General features: G+C 40.1%; 1 protein-coding gene and 1 long non-coding RNA gene across 9 annotated transcripts in view; both read left to right on the plus strand.

The window, feature by feature from the left end:
* pcdh9 (protocadherin 9) overlaps positions 1–23,420 on the plus strand; it is a 984,999-nt gene that overhangs the window by 555,462 nt on the left and 406,117 nt on the right. The gene's annotated exons all lie outside the window — the stretch shown is intronic.
* On the plus strand, positions 5,286–17,783 carry LOC134298017 (uncharacterized). The gene is made up of 2 exons (XR_010004987.1): positions 5,286–9,000; positions 15,429–17,783. It is a non-coding gene; the product is annotated as an uncharacterized LOC134298017 (long non-coding RNA).

Below are 23,420 nucleotides of genomic sequence, written 5' to 3' on the forward strand. Positions count from 1 at the left end.
TTCCAATAATACTAAATACTAGTTAAATATTAAATGTAATAATAATAATAGAGTAAAATAATATATATATATATAATAAGAGTAAAATAATAAATGTAATAGTAACTAATAATAGAGTAAAATAATACATGTAATAATTATACTAGAGTAAAATAATACATGTAATAATAACAATAATAGGGAAAATAATAAATGAACCCTATATACTCGAGTATAAGCCCACCTGAATATAAGCCGACCAGGATCCTCACTCGAGTATAAGCCGAGGGGGGCTTTTTTCAGCCCTAAAGAAGGGCTGAAAAACTCAGCTTACACTTGAGTATATACAGTATATTTTCTATCTTTTTACACATACACATGGTGATGTTTTTAGAGTTTCCTTAGTGCAATTATAGTATCTCAGTGATTGAGGATAAACTAATTATAGCATTGGCAATGTAAATGATGCATTGATCCAATTAAAAAGGAAAAGACTTCAATCATAGACTTTCTGTGTGAAAAATGATACCATATACATCAGACCACATATATATCAGACCATTTCAGACAAGTTTTTTTTTAACTCTTATGTGGAAAAAATGTTGTTTGTGACTTTTAAAAAATGGATAGTGAAAGAATCAAAAAAGGACTACAGTCATTTTGATTATAGATAAGGGTATGTTGTTACAACTGTCTATAAAAGTTTAGCTGTACAAATTAAATGCCTCTTATTTTTTTAAAAAAATGGTATTCCTTGTGAAAATGATTGCCTATGGTTTACATCGATCCTTTGTCCTGTCACTCAGTTATATTATCATGCAGCCAAAATTGACAGACATTAATTGTCAGTTATTTTCATTCATTTCTCCATATACTAACAGCCATTATGTAGTGTCCATTATCTTCATTACGTGACCTCTTATTTGGGTCAGTTTACCTATATGCAGGAGAAAAGTGGGGGAAAGAAAGAGATATCCAAAAGAAAGAACAGGACTACAGAAAAAGATATGAATTTTCCCCAAAAGCATGGGGTTCGGCTTTGTTTGTTTTCTATTTTAGGGGATTATTTGTGCTCATGTTGGCTTTGATTTATGATAACCCTGTGAACAAAAGACTCTCAAGACCGGCTCAGGTCTTACAAACTCAGGGTAGCCCTTGTTTCCCTGACAGAATTTATCTTTCTGTAATCAGATTTTCTACTTGTACACTTTTCTCAACATAATATTTTCCCCAGTGGGTCACATTGTCTCTTCATAGGTCAACAGTATGATAGCCTCGGTTTAGATATTTTTACTTCCTAATGAGCCTTCAAGGCTTGATTTGTGATTGGGTCCATTAATTAGCATTTGCTATTGGGTTCATTTATTAACTCTCCTCCAGCACCATATTTGAAATGCATAGGTTGTTTTTGCCAGGCCCCATTTATACTGCCATTTAATACAGTTCAATGCAGTTAGACTATGTTATGAAACTGCATTATATGACAGTGCAGATTGGGCCTCTGTCTGCTTTTCTCACTGTTCAGCTTTCAAACCATCCATAGAAACTGAAAATAGTATGAGAAAAATGATACTGGCTTTGAAGTTTAATTGTACAAACCTGTGGACTAGGGGTTGAATCCCTGCTCACCCATGGAAACCCACTGGGTGACCTTGAGCAAGTGACTTTCAGTCTCAGAAGAAGGCAAAGAGAAGCATCCTCTGAAATAAAGCATATGTGGATTATAATATGATTCCTTGTGCCTTTGCATACTCTCTGACCACTGGCATTTCTTATTCTCTACTGCGCTTTGACTGGCTAATAAAGGTATCACTCTTTTGTGAGCTTTCGACTTTGTTGTATTTTTTTTCCTACTGTGTTAACATATCTTCCATGTCTGAAGAACCAACAATTCATTTTGTATTTCAATGCCACATTTTTGCTATAATTTACTTAGGCTTATATTATGTGATGGAATGTGATCATGGCCAGAGAAGATTTATTTACATATTTAGTTAATTACAGTGAAGAATGTTTTACAACCCACCCCCCCCTTCCAGAGTTAGAAATAATCAAAATAGAATAAATTAAAACCCAGCACCATGCAGACTTCTTATGGTACTTAGCAGCTTGGAATGTTTATGAGACTGGAGATAGATGATAAAATCAAATGTAGGTTAGATATATTGGAAATGAAATCTTATAGCTGCTACATTTCTGCCATCCTTTTGCAATAAACAAATCTCAGATGTCATTCTTGCGCTCCCTCCCTGTGTACTGTGTACTGTGCGTCCCTGTGTGTGTATGTGTTAGATGATCTCTGTCCTTTGCTAAAAGCCCAATCACTATTTTGTGAATATTTTTTCACTACCTTTGAGAAATGACACTGCAAATGATCTATGAGATATTAAGGCTAGAATAAAACCTGATCTATCCCACTGGCAACTCTCAAAAATAACTGGAAAGGAACTAAAATAATCTTCATCCATCTTCCCTTGACTATTCCCTCAGGCCCATTCTACACTGCCATATAAAATCCAGATTATCTGCTTTGAACTAGATTATATGGCAGTGTAGACTCATATAATCCAGTTCAAAGCAGTTAATGTGGATTATCTGACTTGATCATCTGCATTATATGATAGTGTAGAAGGGGCCCCGATGTTCTCAGACTGCACTAGGTAAATTTTGTCCTGAAGATGTTTTGGCCTACAGGTCCAAGACACGTTTTCCTATGGCCATGTTGATGGAACTTGTAGGCCAAAACACTGAAGGTCCAAATTATGTTTTTACAAAGAATGAAGAATGGTTTGCATTTGGCATTGCTTTGGGGTGAAACCTCTAGTTGGTAGAATTCTTAGATGATAAAACTGCATGTTTAGGGATGTTTTATTGCTTGATCAGTGAAATCATGATGGTGGCTGAAGGTGTCACTGCGCCATAATCATGAAAAGGAACAGTGAGGACTTTCAGCACCAGCCTTTTTGTCTTGTCACATATGTGTTGCTAAAGTAAACTGAAACATACAGATATTGAAACAATTTGTTCCACATTTGGCACAATTGCACAATGCTAGCATTTTTCAAAATATTAATCCCTGTAGTCAATCTTCTGTACAATCTTGCTTCTTACAAATGTTTCCTGTACCCAGCACATGCATGCTGTTTTTTTTTTCCTATATGCAACTTCAGCATCTTTATTCAACCTTCCTCTTCTTCACAATACCAAGACTGCAGAGGAAGAATATTAACATGGAAGGAAGACCAGGGAAGAAAGAACAATATGATGGTTTCTTCCCGTCATTGGAAAGAGACAATACAATCACAATTCAGGCAAAGTGTGACTACAGGAAAGCCACAACATTGTGTGATAAGTTCAATCAAAATGTAGTTTTATTCTGCTGTAGTTGCCCTTTAGTTTTGTATGATAAAATTCTAAGAGATTCTCATTGACATGTAGTGAGTCCATTTTCTTGTGATGAGAGGGTTTTGATGACACAGACCAATTTCCTATTATTATTATTATTATTATTATTATTATTATTGACACAACGACGTTGTATGACACAGCAAACAAGATAGACATGCTGGATTTCATTTCACAAAATCACAAGTCGAACACTTCCCAAGTGTCTAGGACTGTGTGATGTATTTTCGGATGATATGTGCAGATCCCAGTAAGGTGGCCTTTTGCAGTTGGCAGATCGTAATTTTGTCAATGTCAATTATTTTATTATGACACAGCAAACAAGATAGATATGCTGGATTATTATTATTATTGATTTTTTCCTAACCCACCTCTCCTCGTGCCTCGAGGCAGGTTGCAACATAGCTAAAAACATAATCATTATATACAAAACACATATTAAAACATATTTCAACAAAATACATATATTAAAATACACAAATAAATGATTACAATGTAGTGAACACAAGATATGAGTTTAAAATTCATGATTAAAACTGGACGGGTAGACCTGCTTGAAGAGATAGCCATCAAATGTGTTTTAAATTTTAAGATTCACATTCTTCCAGCATAGTTTTGTTAGAGGTCTGTAGCTGCACAGTGATGCTGAGGTATAGCCCCTACTCATCCTGGATTCCATATAGACTGCCATCCAGCACTGTCTAGAAAAACGCTCTTGTACAGTTGTGGGGGAAGTATGTCCCAGACTCCTCCTTGTTCAATCTCTGAAAAAAATAATTAGATATAGTACTATAAGTCTCAAGCCTAAAAACAAAACAAAGTTCACAACAATACTATAGCTTTTTCTGCTTCAAACTCCCCCCGTGTCTTTACAAGTCTAAGGTTACCTGACAATGTTTCACAGCAAGACCCTAAAGTTCATTAATAATAATAATAACCTTAGGCTGAATTCATTTTTATTTGTTTCCTGTATTCTGTAGGTGAATTTAGCCCTCAATGGACTTTGGATAAAATCTAGTATGACTAATAAACAAAATGTCTATACTTGTTCTTCAATATAACTCAGAAAACTACTCAATCATCCTCACAGATGATTTGGTACCCCAGAATTGGCAAAAAATATATTAAAATGTATGTAATTGCTGGAAGAAAAGCACAAAAGATTAAAGCAAAAAATGTACATAATTAGTGTTTTTAGAAGGCATACTTTGAGAAAAAATAGTTTGCAAAGATCATTTTGAAAATAAAACGTAAAATGCATTCTGTATTTAAATATATAGTCAGATCTGGCCACAGTGGTGCATGCCTTGGCTACATCCTGGCTGGACTATTGTAATGCACTCTACTTGAGGCTGCCTTTGAAAAGTGCTCAGAAACTTCAGTTGGTCCAAAGAGCAGTAGCCAGATTGCTAACTGGGACTGGCTACAGGGAGCATACAACTCCTCTGTTGCGACAACTCAAATGGCTGCCAACACGCTTCCGAGCACAATTCAATTTCTTGGTTTTGACCCACAAAACCCTATATGGCTCCAGTCCAGGTTATCTGAAGGACATATCTCTTTCTATGAACCTGGGAGACATCTACAATCTACTGGAGCGGACCTTCTCCTGGTCAAGCACGATTGGTGGGAACACAGGAGAAGGTCTTTGGTGGCTGTTCCCAGGCTGCAGAACTCCCTCCCAAGAGAAACCAGAACAGCCCCATTCCTGCTGGCCTTCCACAAACAGGTCAAGACCTTCCTCTGACAACAGGCTTTTGGGGATGGGTAAGGGGGGGCTCTAGGGAGGGTGGGTGGGATTGGGGTGTGTATAAATTTTAAAGGTCATTTTAATGTATTTGCTGTATTTAAATTCTATTTTTACCACACGGTTATTATTTTTTTTATTTTAACTTTTGTATTGCTCTTTTTAAACTCTTTAATGCGGATAAATGTTAGCCACCTATGGGGAGAAAGACAGGATAATAATAATAATAATAATAATAATAATAATAATAATAATAATAATGTGAATGTTCATACTTGTGTATACAATTTGAACATCCCTTTCCCCAAATTCTAAAACATATGCTTGTGGTCTTTAAAACCCAAACTTTCTTTTATATATAAAATTGTTACAAATATTGTGTATAAAATTACCTCCAAGCTATATGTACAAGGTGCATAGGAAATGTGCATGATTTTTGTTTTGTTTAGACATGGGTCTCATATCCAAGACAGCTTATTGTGTATATGCATATTTCAAACTCTGAAAAAAAAATCCCAAATCCAAAACACTTCTAGTCCCAAGCATTTTGAATAACCAACATTCAATCTGTATATGAATTCATTTCCTCAGTAGCAACAGAAATGTAGCATAATGGATTTATATATATAAAAAAACCATATCAAAAGGGCATATATTGGTTGGAAGAAAACTGTGTAACAATATAACATGGCTTTAACAGGATTTAAATATTCTGTTTTAATGTAAATGTCAGTTGTCTGAGGTGGTGGAAACTGAAGCTAAAGATATTGATATCCCTGTTTTAGAAAATGACAGTCACCCAATGAAAATAGTTTTCTGTGTCAAAAATTACAATGCATCTTAAACATCCAAGACAAGAAAATAAGAACACTTTGTCACAGCTTTGTAGAACAGAAGGTAGTTAGGTGGTATAACTGTATCTATTACTGCTAATAGTTTATACTGAAGTAAAACTTTTATTTGAAAATGAAATCTTTAAAAAAACAGAGCTGTTTTCTAATTAAAGTTTTGGCAGGTCATTATTTTCATACAGCTGCTTCTTTGGCAGAAGGTCACACTCTATGAAAATCTGTTGCTATAAATGGAAGGCACCGCAAAAGCTCACCCCCCTCCCTCTTTAAGTATGTTTCCCTCATTATATGAGACTTCAACGTGTATTAATTAAGTGTACCCCCAGGGTGGCTGGAGACAAAAGGTGAAAAATTATGTGAATGGTTGTTTTTTTTTTTTTTTTACATAGCAATCCCATATCCGGTTGTTGTATTGCGTTATCTTGCATGAAGTCAACTTAGTACTGTGGTTTATGCCTTGGACTAAGACTCCAACTGACCATATAATGCAGATTGTACTGCATTATATGGTCAATGTAGGCTAATATAATTCAGTTGAATGGCATTGAACTGGATTATATGAGTCTACATTGACCATATAATGCATTTCATTCTGCATTATAGTGAGCGTGTAAATGAATTCCTGCTCAGCCATGGATGATCCTGGGCAAGTTGCACTTTCTGGGCTGGATCTACATGGCCATATAATCCAGTTCAAACTTGATAATATGGGACCAGAAACTGGACTATATGTCAGTGTAAAAGGGGCCTCATCCTTAGAGAAAGGCAATGTCAAACGTCTTCTGAATAAATCTATAAATCTGCTAGGGACACCATAAGTCCAAGTTATTGTGAAGACAACAAAGGATGTTGAAAGATGTTTACTCCTTTGAAAAGCTGAAAAGTTTGCATTTGAGTGGGAGCTTTGCAAATCTGATTATTTTAAAACATTGTTTCTCTACATATCTCACACAACACATCTGCTCTTTATGAAACAAAGAAACCATGGAGAAATAAGAAATCTGCAATATAAATTATTCAAGGTAGCCAAAACAAACTATAAACTAAAATTACAAAATCACCTTGGAGATCTTATTGGCATGGTCCCTGAACTACTATCACTTTTGCTGCATGTACCATTCCTGTGGACAATTTATCACTCAATGGCAATCCTTTGGATGATGGGTCTATATATACTTACAGACTGTGCTGCATTCTGCCACCAGAAATATGCTTAAATCCTCACCAGCTTGTTGTAACTTGTCATACTTCAGCTCTATTGTCATAATGTGTTGTCGAAGGCTTTCATGGCTGGGATCACAGGGTTGTTGTATGTTTTCTGGGCTGTATGTTCCAGAAGTATTCTCTCTTGACGTTTCGCCCACATCTATGGCAGGCATCCTCAGAGGTTTTCATAGTTTTTCTTGAAGTTACAGGGTAAAACAGGCTTAATTAAGAGTCACATTCTGAGCGAGATAGGATTTGCTTGCTATCAGAGATGGAACAGGTTGTACTTCTAGATGACAGCATTCTTGAGAGAGGGTGCCTTCAAGAAAAGTGGTGTTACAGGTTGTCGCCAGATGGACCTCAGTAGTCTGCATGATGTGCCACATTGAAAAATGACTATGATCATGATAATAGTGGTCAAATAGATCTGGATGGGACAAACTATTTACTCAGATATTCTAGTCCCAAATTTATCCAGGACTTAAAATTTAACAATAATATCTTTAAAATGGCTAAGTACCCTGTTTCCCCGAAAATAAGACAGGGTCTTATATTAATTTTTGCTCCCAAAGATGCACTAGGTCTTATTTTCAGGGGATGTCTTATTTTTCCATGAAGAAGAGCTCACATTTATTGTTGAACAACAAAATGAACATTTATTATATACTGTAAAGTAGTTGTCATCGCAAACCAGCATAACCAGACAAACTATGAATCCTATCAAGAATTTCTTGTTACTACCATTATTTACATGTGCAACAATCTATGGTACCTCTTGCAGTTTAGGTTTCACAAGGTTTCCACGCTGATTTCTCTCTATTCTAGTTTCAATGTAGTCATGAATGATGAATAATATAATATACTATAATAATAATATGATAATATAATAATAATATAATGATATACAATATATTAATGAGATAATATAATATAGGATATAATAATAACAGAAAATGATAATAATATGGTATTAATAGGATAATATAATAATGGGATATAATAACAGAATAGCATAATAATATAATAATAATAGGATAATATAATAGAATAATAGAATGGAATAGAATGATATAAAATATATTAATAGGATAATATAAAATGGGATATAATAATAATAACAGAATATGCTAATAATAATAAAATAATAATATAATATAATATAATAATAGTATAGAATATAATGATATAAAATATATTAATAGGGTAATATAAAATGGAATTTAATAATAACAGAATAATAATATAATAATATGAAAATATAATAGAATAATAGAATAATAATATAATGATATAATAATAATAATAGAAAAATATAATATAATGATTTAAAATATATTAATAGGATAATATAATAATGGGATATAATAATAGTAACAGAATATGATGATAATAATATGGCAATAGAATAATAGTATAAAATAATCAGTTTCATGGCATAGGATAGGAAGATGAGAGGAGAATTCCAATGCGTCCTGTACCTTTAAGGAGCGAAAGCAGCAGGACGAAAGCCCTCTTCCTTCCCTCCCTCCCACCCTCCCTTGCCCTGGCTCCAGGAGCCAATCAGAAGCCTTTGGGAAGCAAGGCAGCATGGCCAGGAGGGAGACGGAAGGAAGGAAGAAACGGCAGCGCAGTAGCAGCCACTGAAGGTTTTTCAAGCTTCAGCTGGGGGACAGGCAAGGCAAGGCAGGGAGGGAGGGAGGCACAGAAAGCAAGCACTTTCCCTCCCTCCCTCCCTCCGGTGTGTGTATGAGTGCTGGTTCTGCCCGGCAGCCATGCTTCCCAATGGAACTCTGCTGCAGCCTTAGTTGCTAGGTCTATGATGAACCATGGGCCTTGTAGTCCTGCTCAGGACATTGCAATTCCTGATGAAGATGAAAACTTGGGTTTTTTACCTTCCCAGTCTGAACTGGATTCCTCTCAGCCTGATCTTTCCCAGGCAGATCTGGGAACCTTGCACCTGCAAGAAAGTTGTGCCCCAGAAGTATGTCAAACAACCCCAGAGCCTTCTTCTCCCGTGTTCTTGCGCCGGGAGTTTTGTAAACAACAGAGAAGTTTGGATTCAGCTTCGCGCAGGAGTGCGAGGATAGCAGCTAAGAATGTTGCCAATTAACACTGGTTCTCGTGAGAATCTTTGAGGAGTTTAACATCTGGTCTCAGAGTTTAGCTTTCGTTTCTGATTCCCAGAGAACCGCTTTGGTGAGAAAGTTGGACTCTATATAGGTGTTTTGCCCGCGTAGCAACTTCGCGGAGTCAATTCGTCAGCCTACGGAGCGAGTTGTGTCTGGACAGCGCGCTCCGATTCAAGCCTCGCTTCAGCTCAAGCCTTGCCTTGCTATCCAGCCTTCGCCTTGCTTCCCAGCCTTTGTTTACCTACGGACTTTGCCTTGTTTCCCAGGACTAATCCTTGCCTTGTTTCACGGATTTTACCAAGTTATTCCACGGACCTTGTTCTTGTTCTTAGTTACCTTGTTCCACGTTCAAGCCTTGTTTCAAGTGTCAAGTTATTTCCTAGCCACGTTCAAGTTTTATGGACTAAAGGACCTTGTCATCTCCCCTCACTTTGCTTGGCAAAGTGAGTGTTTCGGTTATTGGATTACAACTTTGGACCTTAATATTTCTTATTGGACATTGCTTTTTTGGACTAATTCTGACCTTTCCTGAAGGGTCTAATTCTGGACTATTTTCTATACTTGTTTTTATTAACTTTATATATTCCTTCAATAAAGATATTAGTTAGATTCTGGCCTCTGTGTATGGTTATTGGTGCCTCTGCCGCCTGGGTCGTGACAGTTTGACTCCGCCACCCATAAGCACCAACTAACCGAGGCCAGGATGTCTACCGGAGCCGCGCCGGCTGGACAGCCGCTCAGCTACACCATCAGCAAGGACGAAGTGGACCGCATCCGTGACAGACTCAACGCGCAGGATGGAGAAATAAAAGGGTTGAGGGAGCGCGGAGTTCGCCTCCCGGCCATGGCGTTGCCTACCAAGTTTTCTGGAGAAGCTGCTAAGGTTCATGTTTTCCGCCGCCAATGTCAAGCTTATCTAGAGGCCCGTGATGCCGAGTTTCCCCAAGAAGACATCAAGGTGGCGTGGGTCTACAGTCTTCTAGATGGACCAGCGGCTAGCTGGGCGACGGCCCTGTTTGATCAAGCCTCCCCCCACCTAAATTCAGCACAACGCTTCTTGGATCACCTTAAGGAGACCTGGGGAATCGAGGACAATTTGGAGGCAGCCGGTCACAAACTCCGGCGCCTCCTTCAAGGAGACAGACCCATGTCTCAGTACATAGCCGAGTTCCGCGTGCTGGCCCACAACACCGGCTGGAACGATGTAGCCCTCAGAGGACAATTTCGGGAGGGTCTCAACATTGAAATGCTGGAAGAAATCTCCAAGGTGGATCCTCCCCAGACCCTCGAGGCACTCATTGATCAATGTTTACGGGCTGAAGTCATGATTGCCAACAGAAAACAATGGGTTCGAGGCCAGGGCGGTAGAGCCGGGGCAAAACCCCCCGCTCCCGCCAGTGTTCAGCCACGTCCGGTGTGGAGACCCCCGCCGCCAACCCCATACCCCAGAGGAGGCGAGGAGGTGCCGATGCAGTTGGGCAATGTGCGTCCCAGACTAGATGCCGCCGAGAAGGCCCGTCGTCAACGCTTGAACCTCTGCTGGTACTGCGGGAACGGGGGCCATTTCGCCAGAGAGTGCCCAGCCAAAGGGAAGCCTGCCGCCCGTCTTGCGGCGGCGTCCTCCACGGAGTCGAAGGCGTCTGAGCCGACTGGCACACAGCCGGCGGGGGAAGCCAACGACCGGGTGTAGAGAGGCTCGCCAACCCGGTCAAAAAATCCATCCAAGAGCCGCCAACCGGGGTCCTGTTCCTTCTCGTGGTCACATTATGGTCAGCAAAAAGGGGACCCGTCATGATCCACGCCATGATAGACTCTGGAGCTACCAACAATTTCATCGATAGAGAGTATGCCGACTCTCTGGGATTACAATATCATGATTTCAAGAATGCCCGTGTGGTGCAAGCCATAGACGGCCGTCCCCTCAAGACGGGCCCCGTAAGCCAGTGGTCGGAACCCACCAGGATGTGGATAAGGGAACATATGGAAGAGATTTCCTTCTTTGTTACCGAGGTTCCCCATTTCCCTGTGATTTTGGGAATTCCATGGCTGACACTTCACGACCCTAACATTTCCTGGTCCAACAGAGAACTGCAGTTTGCTTCACCGTACTGCCAAAACCATTGCCTCGTAGCCAAGGTATGCCATGCCACAGACTCCGAGCCCATCATCACCTTGCCAAAGAAGTACTCCGAGTATTGGGATGTATTCAATGAGAAAGAAGCCGAAAAATTACCCCCACATAGACCTTATGACTGTGCCATTGACTTGGTGGAGGGGGCCCCGATCCCGCGAGGGCATCTCTACTCCCTGACTGAACCAGAGCAAGAAGCTCTCAGGGAATTCTTAGAGACAAACCTTCGCAAGGGGTTCATCAGACCCTCTCAATCCCCAGCCGCCTCCCCAGTGATGTTTGTGAAGAAGAAGTCAGGGGAATTACGCTTGGTGGTGGACTACAGAGCATTGAACAATATCACCAAGCGGAACAGCTATCCCCTGCCCTTAATCTCGGATCTACTGGACCGACTTCGAGGAGCCAAGGTCTACACCAAGCTGGATCTTCGGGGGGCTTATAATCTAGTTCGCATCAGAGAAGGGGACGAGTGGAAGACCGCCTTCCAGACTAAATTCGGATTATTCGAGTCCCGAGTTATGAATTTCGGTTTATGCGGAGCTCCCGCAACGTTCCAGCATTTTGTCAACGATATTTTTCAGGACTATCTAGACAGATTCTTGATAATCTACCTGGACGATTTTTTGGTGTTTTCCAGATCACAATCAGAACATGAGAACCACGTCAAATTGGTGTTGCAACGATTGCGGGATCATGGACTTTATGCCAAGCTAGAAAAATGCGCTTTTGATCTACAAGAGGTAGATTTCCTTGGCTACCGCATCTCGCCTCTAGGGCTTTCCATGGATCCAGCCAAAGTTTCAGCAGTATTGGAATGGCGGGCGCCAACTAACAAGAAAGAGGTGCAGCGTTTCTTGGGGTTCGCGAACTACTACCGCAAGTTCATTCCAGATTTTGCCCGCTGGTCCGACCCCATCACTAGCTGCATCCGTGGAAAGCAGCCTTTCCGCTGGACTGATCAAGCAGAGAAAGGGTTCCAGCAACTGAAGAAACTATTCACCTCCCAGCCAATTCTACAGCACCCAAATCCTGGAACCCCTTTTGTGGTGCAAGCGGACGCCTCTGATGTGGCAATTGGGGCTGTACTCTTACAACCGGTGGGAGATCACCTCCACCCCTGTGCCTTTTATTCTCGTCAACTAACCACACCAGAGAGGAATTACACCATTTGGGAAAAAGAACTACTGGCCATAAAGGCAGCCTTTGAAACTTGGAGACATTGGCTAGAAGGGGCCAAATTCCCCATTGAAGTCCACACTGATCATCGTAATCTAGAACATCTAAGAACTGCCCGCAAACTAAATCAGAGGCAGCAACGTTGGGCTTTATTCTTTGAACGTTTCAACTTCCAGATCCATTATGTGACCCCAGCTCAAACCAAGCAAGCAGACGCCCTGTCACGTAAACCGGAATACGCTGCAGGACGCAAGGAGACCTTTGAATCCCAACTGCTACAACCTGAGAACTTTGCCACGCTCACTGTGGGGAACACCAAATCCAGTCCCATTGGTTCAACTTCTCCTACTCCAGGACCCATCTGTGCTCAAGAAATCAGGGCTAGTCAGCAAGCAGATGCCTGGGCGCAGGACCAACTTCGCCAAGGTCTGCATTTTCCCTTTTCGCTTAAAGATGGGCTGCTCTGCTATAGAAATCATGTTTATATCCCACCCGGACCGGGCAGGGAAAAAGCGCTTCGTCTGTGTCATGACTGCAAACCAGCAGGACACTTCGGACTATTTAAAACCATGCATTTGATCCTAAGAGATTTTTGGTGGCCCAAGATCCGCAAGGATGTGGAAAAATATGTCAACACCTGCCCAGTATGCCAGCGCTCCAAGATACGAAGGGAGAAGCCCTCAGGGCTTTTACACCCCCTTCCTACCCCATCTCGCCCATGGGAAATAATTTCCGCGGATTTCATCACTGACCTACCACCTTCCTGTGGATTCACCACGATCTTAGTGGTGGTGGACCTATTCACCAAGTTAGCCCATTTCATTCCCTGCGAAGGCCTCCCCACGGCCAAAGAAACTGCGGATCTATTTCTTCAGCATGTTTTCAGACTACATGGATTGCCCAAGAGTTTAGTCACAGACCGTGGATCTCAATTCACCTCTCGTTTTTGGAAGGCACTGCAAAAACTACTGGGCATAGACTCTCGCTTATCTTCAGCTCATCATCCCCAAACAGATGGGCAAACGGAGCGCACCAATGCCACTTTGGAGCAGTATCTTCGCTGTTATGTAAACTACCAACAGGACAATTGGGCTTCTCTGTTACCACTGTCTGAGTTTGCCTACAATAATGGAGTTCAAGCTTCTACAAAAGAAACGCCGTTCTTTGCAAACTACGGTTTCCATCCACGTTTCTTTCCCCCTGTCATTGAAACTTCAGAAGTTCCCGCAGCAGAGGATTGGCTGCAGGAACTCACAGCGGTGCAACAACTTTTGCTCCAGCAACTGGACCAAGCCAAGGAGGACTATAAACGCCACGCTGACAAACACCGCCAGCCGGGGCCCGAAATCAAGGTAGGAGATCGGGTTTTTCTGTCCACTCGCTTCCTGCCCTCCCACCGCCCATGCCGGAAGTTAGATGCCCGCTTCATTGGCCCCTATCCAGTGGTGGCGCAATTAAACCCCGTGACTTTCAAACTCCAACTTCCGCGTTCAATGCGCATTCACCCAGTGTTTCACCGTTCCCTGCTCCTTCCGGCGGATGGTGTGCGTCCTGATACAGACCAACCGGCCCCCCCTCCTGTTTTGATGAATGGGGAGGAGGAGTTCGAGGTTGAGGACATTTTGGATTCTCGCTTTCATCGCCGCCGCCTACAATATCTCATTGACTGGGTGGGTTTTGGCCCTGAGGAACGCTCTTGGGAAGACGCCTCCACAGTCCATGCTCCTGATCTAACCCGTCGCTTCCATCTGACCTATCCCACCAAACCGCGACCTCGCGCCTCGGGGAGAGGACCCCAGTTTGGGAGGGGCCCTGAGGAGGGGGATAGTATGATGAACCATGGGCCTTGTAGTCCTGCTCAGGACATTGCAATTCCTGATGAAGATGAAAACTTGGGTTTTTTACCTTCCCAGTCTGAACTGGATTCCTCTCAGCCTGATCTTTCCCAGGCAGATCTGGGAACCTTGCACCTGCAAGAAAGTTGTGCCCCAGAAGTATGTCAAACAACCCCAGAGCCTTCTTCTCCCGTGTTCTTGCGCCGGGAGTTTTGTAAACAACAGAGAAGTTTGGATTCAGCTTCGCGCAGGAGTGCGAGGATAGCAGCTAAGAATGTTGCCAATTAACACTGGTTCTCGTGAGAATCTTTGAGGAGTTTAACATCTGGTCTCAGAGTTTAGCTTTCGTTTCTGATTCCCAGAGAACCGCTTTGGTGAGAAAGTTGGACTCTATATAGGTGTTTTGCCCGCGTAGCAACTTCGCGGAGTCAATTCGTCAGCCTACGGAGCGAGTTGTGTCTGGACAGCGCGCTCCGATTCAAGCCTCGCTTCAGCTCAAGCCTTGCCTTGCTATCCAGCCTTCGCCTTGCTTCCCAGCCTTTGTTTACCTACGGACTTTGCCTTGTTTCCCAGGACTAATCCTTGCCTTGTTTCACGGATTTTACCAAGTTATTCCACGGACCTTGTTCTTGTTCTTAGTTACCTTGTTCCACGTTCAAGCCTTGTTTCAAGTGTCAAGTTATTTCCTAGCCACGTTCAAGTTTTATGGACTAAAGGACCTTGTCATCTCCCCTCACTTTGCTTGGCAAAGTGAGTGTTTCGGTTATTGGATTACAACTTTGGACCTTAATATTTCTTATTGGACATTGCTTTTTTGGACTAATTCTGACCTTTCCTGAAGGGTCTAATTCTGGACTATTTTCTATACTTGTTTTTATTAACTTTATATATTCCTTCAATAAAGATATTAGTTAGATTCTGGCCTCTGTGTATGGTTATTGGTGCCTCTGCCGCCTGGGTCGTGACAAGGTCTTACTTTCAGGGGAGGCCTTATATCTGGCAATCCCCCCAAAACCTGCTAGGTCTTATTCTTTGGGGAGGTCTTATTTTCGGGGAAACACGGTAGTAGCTAGTGATTCCAAGCATAGCTTTAAGTTAATAAAATATATGATTTTTTAAAAAAAATGCATATATGAATTGGAGGCTCAGCTATCTTATTATTCATAAAAGTCTTTAGTTACCATTTAGAAATGGAGATGTGCTCATAAGTTGAAAGAAGTAGGTGTCAGCATTGGGAGATTTCATGAAAGCCTGTCTTACAATTTGTTTCAGAAATCAATAATAGCACTGGTGTTCTTTTAATATTCCTGGCACTAAATCTTCATTTATTTTTTATGGAATGTTCCACAGAAAAACAGTTGTGTTTCTTGGCTTTGTATTCCAAAGTTCTGGATACAATGACAGGTTCTTAATGTGAAGTATGACCTTTAGAATATAGCAGTTGGTATCCTCGAGATGTGTTGCACTAGATTTCCTATCATTCTCAGGTAGCATAGTCATAGATTTAGTAGTCTAAAACATCTGAAAAACATCAGGTTGAAACTAGATGAAACACATGTTGAACCCTATTTGAATACTAAATGTCAGCTCAATGGGATACATGTGGAGGCATGTGTTTTGACTTTTAGCTTAAGTTTCCAAATAGGTATAGTCTTATGAATTAACCTATGATTAAAATAAAGGCCTAAGAATCATGACCTGACCTCTTTCTCCCACATTTTAGAAAGATTCCCATGAACATACATGAAAGGAAACAGACACACAGGAAGAAAATCTTGAATATTTGTATCAGTTTGGATCTTTGGCTCCTGCTTTCAAAGGGAAAGGAGACCAAAAGTAGATAGTGGGAACTGGGTGGAAACCTGTTCCATCTCCAAACATGTAATTCAACATGCAGAGTCTTATATTTTGTGTGTGTGCAAAAAATCTACGAACACACATATTAAAATATAGTTCTATAAAAGATACATATTAACATAGTTTTTATTCTCTTTTTTTCAAGGTTACATAACCTAGGAAATGTAAAATACATTGTAGGAAGGGCATATTTTTTATGGTCAGAGATCAGGAGGCTTTGCATGTGGCACAGGATGCCAGAACACAGCACAGGCTTAGTGGCCCCCACATATACTGCTTCAGATCATAGCAACGTGGTGTGCTGCACAGCTTCGAGGAGAATGAAGTGGAGGATTTTGAGAAATGTGGCTTGTGGTTTGAGAAATGTGGCTTGTAGTGATAAAGATAGAGACACCTTTTCCCCTCGATAACTCTTCCAGAAGTGAATTTCCCTTCTTAGAGGTAGATTTCTCTCATTTCCTGTTGTGTCACCAGCATTCTTAATTATGAGTCATTTGTAAATCAGATGTTTGTAACTCAGGGACTGTCTGTATATACTTTGGCAGGGATCTGAATAAAACTCTTCCCTCCCTCTCACTATTCTGCAATTCAATAAATGCAGCAATAACAGGTGGCAAGAAGTAGAGGACAAAGCAAGTAGGATGTCTCCTCACATCACTCTTTGAGTGACTGTTCGGAATAGACAGACAGGTGAATCAGTAGAAACAGAAAGGAGGAGGACAAAGAGGTTTATAAAGTTTAGTTGGATTCTTGCTGAAGCTTAGTACTTCTTTTTGATGTTCAGGTACCATCCCTAGGTAAACATTGAAGGTTATTCAAAGTGCAGTTTAATATGAGGCAATCTTTTTTTTTAACGCTAACATTAAAGGTTTGTTTCCTTTCACACAGTGATATATTGCTCATTCATGGAAAAGGCAAGCCATTTTCTAATCTGATATTGCTTCTTGAAACAAAAGGGATGGTGCTTTTTTTAAATAAAAAAAACATATATTTCTTTTTTTCTTTCTTTCTTTGCTTTCTCTCCCCCTCCCAGTCCAAAAGCAAGGTTACACTTCGTATGAATTAATCTATGACATAACATATCTCATTCAACCCACAAGCTGTTAACATTCATGGTGCTACACCCTGAAGATACAAATCTCTCTCCCCCTCTTCCCCAAATCTGCTTTTGTCAAGATTCTAATACAAGTAATAAGATGATTAGGCCTGTTAATATCATTAATGATAAAGTCTTAGAGAGGATTTAAGCTTTGATGGCATAAAAAACCCTTTACATCTTAAAACATCTCCCCATGTTTGCAAGGCCATGCAATTAAGATTTGTGATTGTGTGATTCAACCCTAATCATTAGAGACAGATAAATTGGATTTAAACAGTGATAAGTGGGGTGATTCCTGGCTATCCCCCACTGATGGCACAATCTGTAAAACATTTTTTCTCTCTCTCCATACTCTGATGGATTGAAAGGCACTTGGGAGGAGACAAGGACATTTATTGGTGCCTGCTGCTTCTTTGCATAGCCCTCTTTTCTTGAGCTGAATAATTCAGTTGAGAGGCACCTGTTTAGCTTCCCTCGTATTGACATACAACCACATAACTTTGCACAGGTTTATATACTATTATTTCCTTAACTCCTTTTTGCAGATTCCATGATTGTATATATTATAATAATTAGACTGTCAGTGCCATAGATAGCTGCTCCAGCTACATTGCATTCTTAGAAATGTAGTTCAGTGCAGGCATGCAGCGTCTCTTCACTTTCCATTAAATTACTATAAATGGGGAAAATTCAGAGGCTCCTTTCTCCCTCATTTTTAAAGCTATGTGGGGTGAAACTTGCTACAATGGTAGAACATACTTATCACTCTTTGCCTATCAAGTTTCATAGTGTTTCACCCATCCATTGATTTTTTAGGAATTTTCAGTTTTTCTAAAACAACATTTTTAAAAAAAAAAAAAAAGACTAGAAGAACGATGCCTCCGCCTCTCCCTCCCTCCTCCATCAGCACTGATTGGCTGAGAGGCATGCCAACAAGTTTGGCTTCACCTGTCAGTGGGGCTTGGTCAAAGCTACATCTGAAGACATCATAGACTTAAGAATAGAAGGCTCTTTTTGATTTAAATTCTTAATATTGGGAAGGCAGTGAGTAGGTAGGTTGGAACTTGCTTCAAAATGCCTTTAAATCCTAATTAGATCCAAATTTAACAAACATACAAACAAATTGCACAAGCCTACTAGATATAGTTCTATTAATTTGGATACACTAAAAAGCACATTATTTGGAAGTATTTTTTCTCATTGTGTTAATTGATTATAGTTATTTCCCACAAATTGTCAGCTAACATCGTTCCCTTTAATAAAGGGAATAAATCTTAAAGGCCTACAGAACTCATACAAATACCATTCAATCTTTTATTTCAGTAATTGATGGCTAACTCAAGAAATAATGATCAGATAACAGAGATGGAGTATACTAAGGGCAACTTTATTAACTGGAAACTGTTTGTTTCTTGGTGATAAATAAATCTAAATAGGGGACAATTTGGTGTTTTAACATCTGGACTGGTCGGTTTCCCCAGAGAGTCCCTGGCCTAACCTGGGTGAAAACACCATAGCCCTCAAGAAGAATCACTGAAAGCCAAGAATGTTCCTAGGTCCAGCTAATAAACTGGAATGCTTGTCAGAGAATGTAAGCCCCCAGGGCACTTTGGTCTCTGGTAAGGGCAAAAGACCCTAAGACCAGCCCCAACCAAAAGATCACATGATACCAATTCCCATCCTACACAAATGCCCTTTGGTCCCACTTTACCATTTCTAGAAAACTTAATTAAAAAAAACCTCATGACCAGTCTTAGTCCATTAATTGTTCCACTCCCGAGAGGGGCATGGACCCCAGGAATGTGATGAGGTAACATGTAAATGAATGTTTGATTTACTTAACAATTCAGCTTTGATATATATGAAGGAGTGGGACTGGTAAAGACAATGAGAAAATATGAGTGATAAATAGTACAATTGGTGAAACCTCTTTCAAGACCTATGTGCTGATTCTCATCAGCGGATATAAGTGAAAGCCTGAAAAACTTCTCAATGAAAGCAAGAAAAATGTCAGTGGATTCATCAACGGTAAGAAGTCTCAATCAGGAGTATTAGTGGGGGTCTCATGTATGGGAGTGGGGAACATATTGAGTGTACCTGGAGTGCCTCTTCCTCTCGCCCCCTGTCTCATTGTGATGGGATTATGTAAATTGGGTTCACAACATCTAGGTGCAGATATGCATACATTCCAGGCTGCAATATTGGAAAGAATGGGGGAGGCACTTTATGAATGAGTTCTGGGAATCGATACAGACTCTAGATGTTCCTGAAATTGGAAAACTTATGAATGGACTTAGCTCGTCCTTGATCATATCAGGGAGATTGGGGTACTTAAATATTTCCTTCTTAGCTGAATTTCCTTGAGGCAGTATGTTTAGTAAAGAGATTGTGCAAATTCCCTTTAGTATGTAGTTCAAACTGCTTCCCGTGATAGGTTTTGATAAATAAATAGGTGAAGCAGAAGAAACAGTTCAGTGGACATCACAAGGCAGTGACTTTGCCAGTTCATAAAAATTCATATAAAAGGTAAAGGTTTCCCCTGATGTTAAGTCCAGTCATGTCTGACTTTGGGGGTTGGTGCTCATCTCCATTTCTAAGCCGAAGAGCTGGCGTTATCCGTAGACATCTCCAAGGTCATGTGGCTGGCATGACTGCATGGAACGCTGTTACCTTTCCGCCGGAGTGGTACCTATTGATCTACTAACAGTGACATGTTTTCGAAGTGCTAGGTTGGCAGGAGCTGGAGCTAACAGCGGCCGCTCCCGGGGTTTGAACCTGGGACCTTTCGGTCTCCAGCTCAGTGCTTTAATGCACTTCACCACTGGGGCTCTAAAGATTCATATAACTTGATATAATTCATAATTTGGGGGTATAATTTCTCTATAACAATTTCAACTGCAGGCCATTGCAGTACTTTTAATATTTGTATTGAAGCAAGGATTTAGCAGGTGCCATCTGTCATGCATGTTTTGGCTCTGAAATTCTCTCTTCTGCACAACTGTTAATGTGGCAGTATTGCATGAGACATGCTTCTTCAATGGCTGTTTCCAAGCTCTTGAAGCTTCTTTCTAGAGGTGTTAGACTGGCACCATGATCTCTATTCTTCTTTAGGCTGGTGAAGACTGTCATTGTTGTTACTTTAGCAAGCCTGTGTGGGTGATTGCTTAAGATTTCACCTATGCACTTCTGAGGCTGGATCTACACTGCCAAATAATGATGCATTTTGATGCAGCCAGAAACATTTTAAGGCTCAATCTACACTGAATATTTGGTAAAGGGATGGCTATGGAACTGCCTCTTTAGGTCACTGTGATCTAAAGAGGTGGGATGGCAAAGGCCACTTTCCTTGGAGCTGACATGAGGCAGTGCTTTTACTGTAAGTCACTGAAGCTCCCATGCTTTCTTTATATTTCTCAGGGATAAAATATTAAATTAGTGAATAGTTAAAATAAACCATTTATGTTGTATGACCTTGTTATATCTATTGTTCAACACTTGCAATTAAGGACATCTCAAAGAACCAATAATACATATAATTAAAAACTTGATCCATATAACTAGAAGTCTGAATGATTAAAGCACTGATCAGAGATACAGTAGATTGTTCAATCAAACTAATCTCCTAGACAGAGGATGCTAGGATCTTTTATCTTGTGGAAGCCTATATAGAAAGAGTGTTGGACTTGGAGAGATATGGATTTGTTCATTAGCCACTGTTAAAAGGATAATCCACTCAAATTCTGTGTTCTCTGAGCAGCACTTCAAAACAAGATATAATTTTATTTATGTTATTGAGCATTATTTTGACAAACAGTGATTGATCTCACTGTCTTGTCTTCTGGATTATTTTCCCAAAAGATGTAGCAAGGTACATTAAAAAACAAAACAAACTCCCAAAATCTCATTATGTTGTCTTGTTCATATTTCTAGAGTGACTGCACCCCTTGCTGCTTTTTTATCACCATCTAATTTGAGTGTCATCTCTGAATTTCATTAACACAGCACCAAGTTTCTGTGAGTAGGTGGCATTCACACCTGCTCCAAACAGAAAAACTGCATGATACATTTAGTGCAGATTTACCTTTTTCTGTGTATACTTTATGAATGTCAGTATTACCAAAACAAGAGGGGGAAAGACACATCTGTTTAGTTTTGATGCTTACCAATCAACATGTACTTTTAAATAGAACAACTTTAGTGATTGAGCTTGCACAGATGTTAAACTGAAGCTAATGCCCTCCTTCCCTATTTGCTTCCCTGATGTGGTACCAATTGTCTCACAGAACTGGCCAGATCTTAGAAATGGGAGGGTGGCTGCAAGGCAATTTGTCAGTACTTCAAGGAGAAGGGAGACTGATCATGGAAAGATCATGGAAAGGTCAAGTATGTGGGCTCCTTCTTTGTGAGGTCATTAAGCCTCAATGTCTTAGAACTATTTTGAAATGGGGTGGAGATAATGTCCTAGGAAGAAAAGAGGAAGGAAGAGGAGATGGTTGAGAAGGAGTGAAGCAAGGAAGGAATGAAGCAAGCAAGCAAGCAAGCAAGCAAGCAAGCAAGCAAGGTTCTTTTCTGAAAATCAGAAATACAATGTTGTGTCCACTTTCTGAAAAAATGCTTGCATACATTGCCTGTTTTTCACCTTATTCCAAATTGTATTGTTTGGAAAAATGGTAGTGAATCTTGAGACCATTTTTTGTGCGATTAGTCTTATGTTTTCTCCAGTTTGTATACTTATTTTTGGAGAACAGCAGCTGTTTAACAATGAGAGAACTGAACCTAAATACCTGTGTCAAATATAAAAGTAAAAAATTGCTGCAAAGATGTGCATTTCCATTGTAATTTTTCCTTTTATACAGTCATCCACCCGGAATTGTGCTTAGAATAAAGCTTAATATGGACCTGAATGTCAATCATATTTTTTACATGTTTGCTTTAACAGAGGGAGAAAACAGAATAATAAACCAGAGGACCCAGAAGGATGTGCTGGTGCTGTCTATTACCTCTTTACAGAATGAACAGCAAGAGATAGACATTTATCTCTGCAGATGGATAACACTTATCTGTTTGTGCTGAGAGCATAACTTTGTACTTGACAACAGAGCATCCTTCTCATGTTGTCTTGTGGATTGTTACAAAAATGGGTACAAGGTCAAACATGATTTCTTTCTTCTTATCCTTCTTCAGAGAACAAGAATAACGACAAGGCTTCCCTGTTCCTTATGTAGTTAACATTGAAATCAAAGAGGTGGTAATGCTGAGCTGTGACAATATTATAGAATTCAGCATATGTCATTTAAGTAGTGGCCTTTCATCTAGAAATAGGAACTAATTTTACTTTTGGAAATTGTAGGCCTCATTTACTGGAAAATGCCACAATTTTATGACAATTCTGTGGGTTTCCTTTTACACTCTTTACATGTTTTACTCAAGGAAGATTCTATATATTTGCTTCAAATTTACCGTAGATAGAATCTGAAGTGAAAAAAATCCCATACCTTTTCTCTCTCTTTAGAATTCTAGAGTTCTCATTGTAGAGTTCATGTTAGCTAAAGTTCATGTTAGCTAAACTTTTATTAAAATGGTTTGTTTAAATAAAGGGACCAAAATCCTTCATCAACTGCTCAGTTACTTAACTAAGTAACCTCTCCTGACCTGAACCCCAGACTACCCCGCAAACACATCTGAAATGTCATTCACCCTGGATTATCCTATTAATATTGACCAGATAAATTATAACACATAAACATTGCTGCCAGAATGAATCTCTTACTCCCATGTGAAATAAAAAGAATAGCTCAGAAGTTAGGATTATAATGAACCATTGTCATGGTTGTTACTTCATCTCCCCATCCTACTTTACACAGCATCAGCTGCATGAGCAAAAAGAGATGTGCTCTGCATGTGATTGGAAAACAGATGAAAAATGTTTCCATCAAGTTTTTTTCAAAGAAGTTGACATAATTGAATATATTTAACTAAGGTCCCCATCTACACTGACCATTTTA

This window comes from Anolis carolinensis, chromosome 3, assembly GCF_035594765.1.
Source record: "Anolis carolinensis isolate JA03-04 chromosome 3, rAnoCar3.1.pri, whole genome shotgun sequence".
NCBI lineage: Eukaryota > Metazoa > Chordata > Lepidosauria > Squamata > Dactyloidae > Anolis > Anolis carolinensis.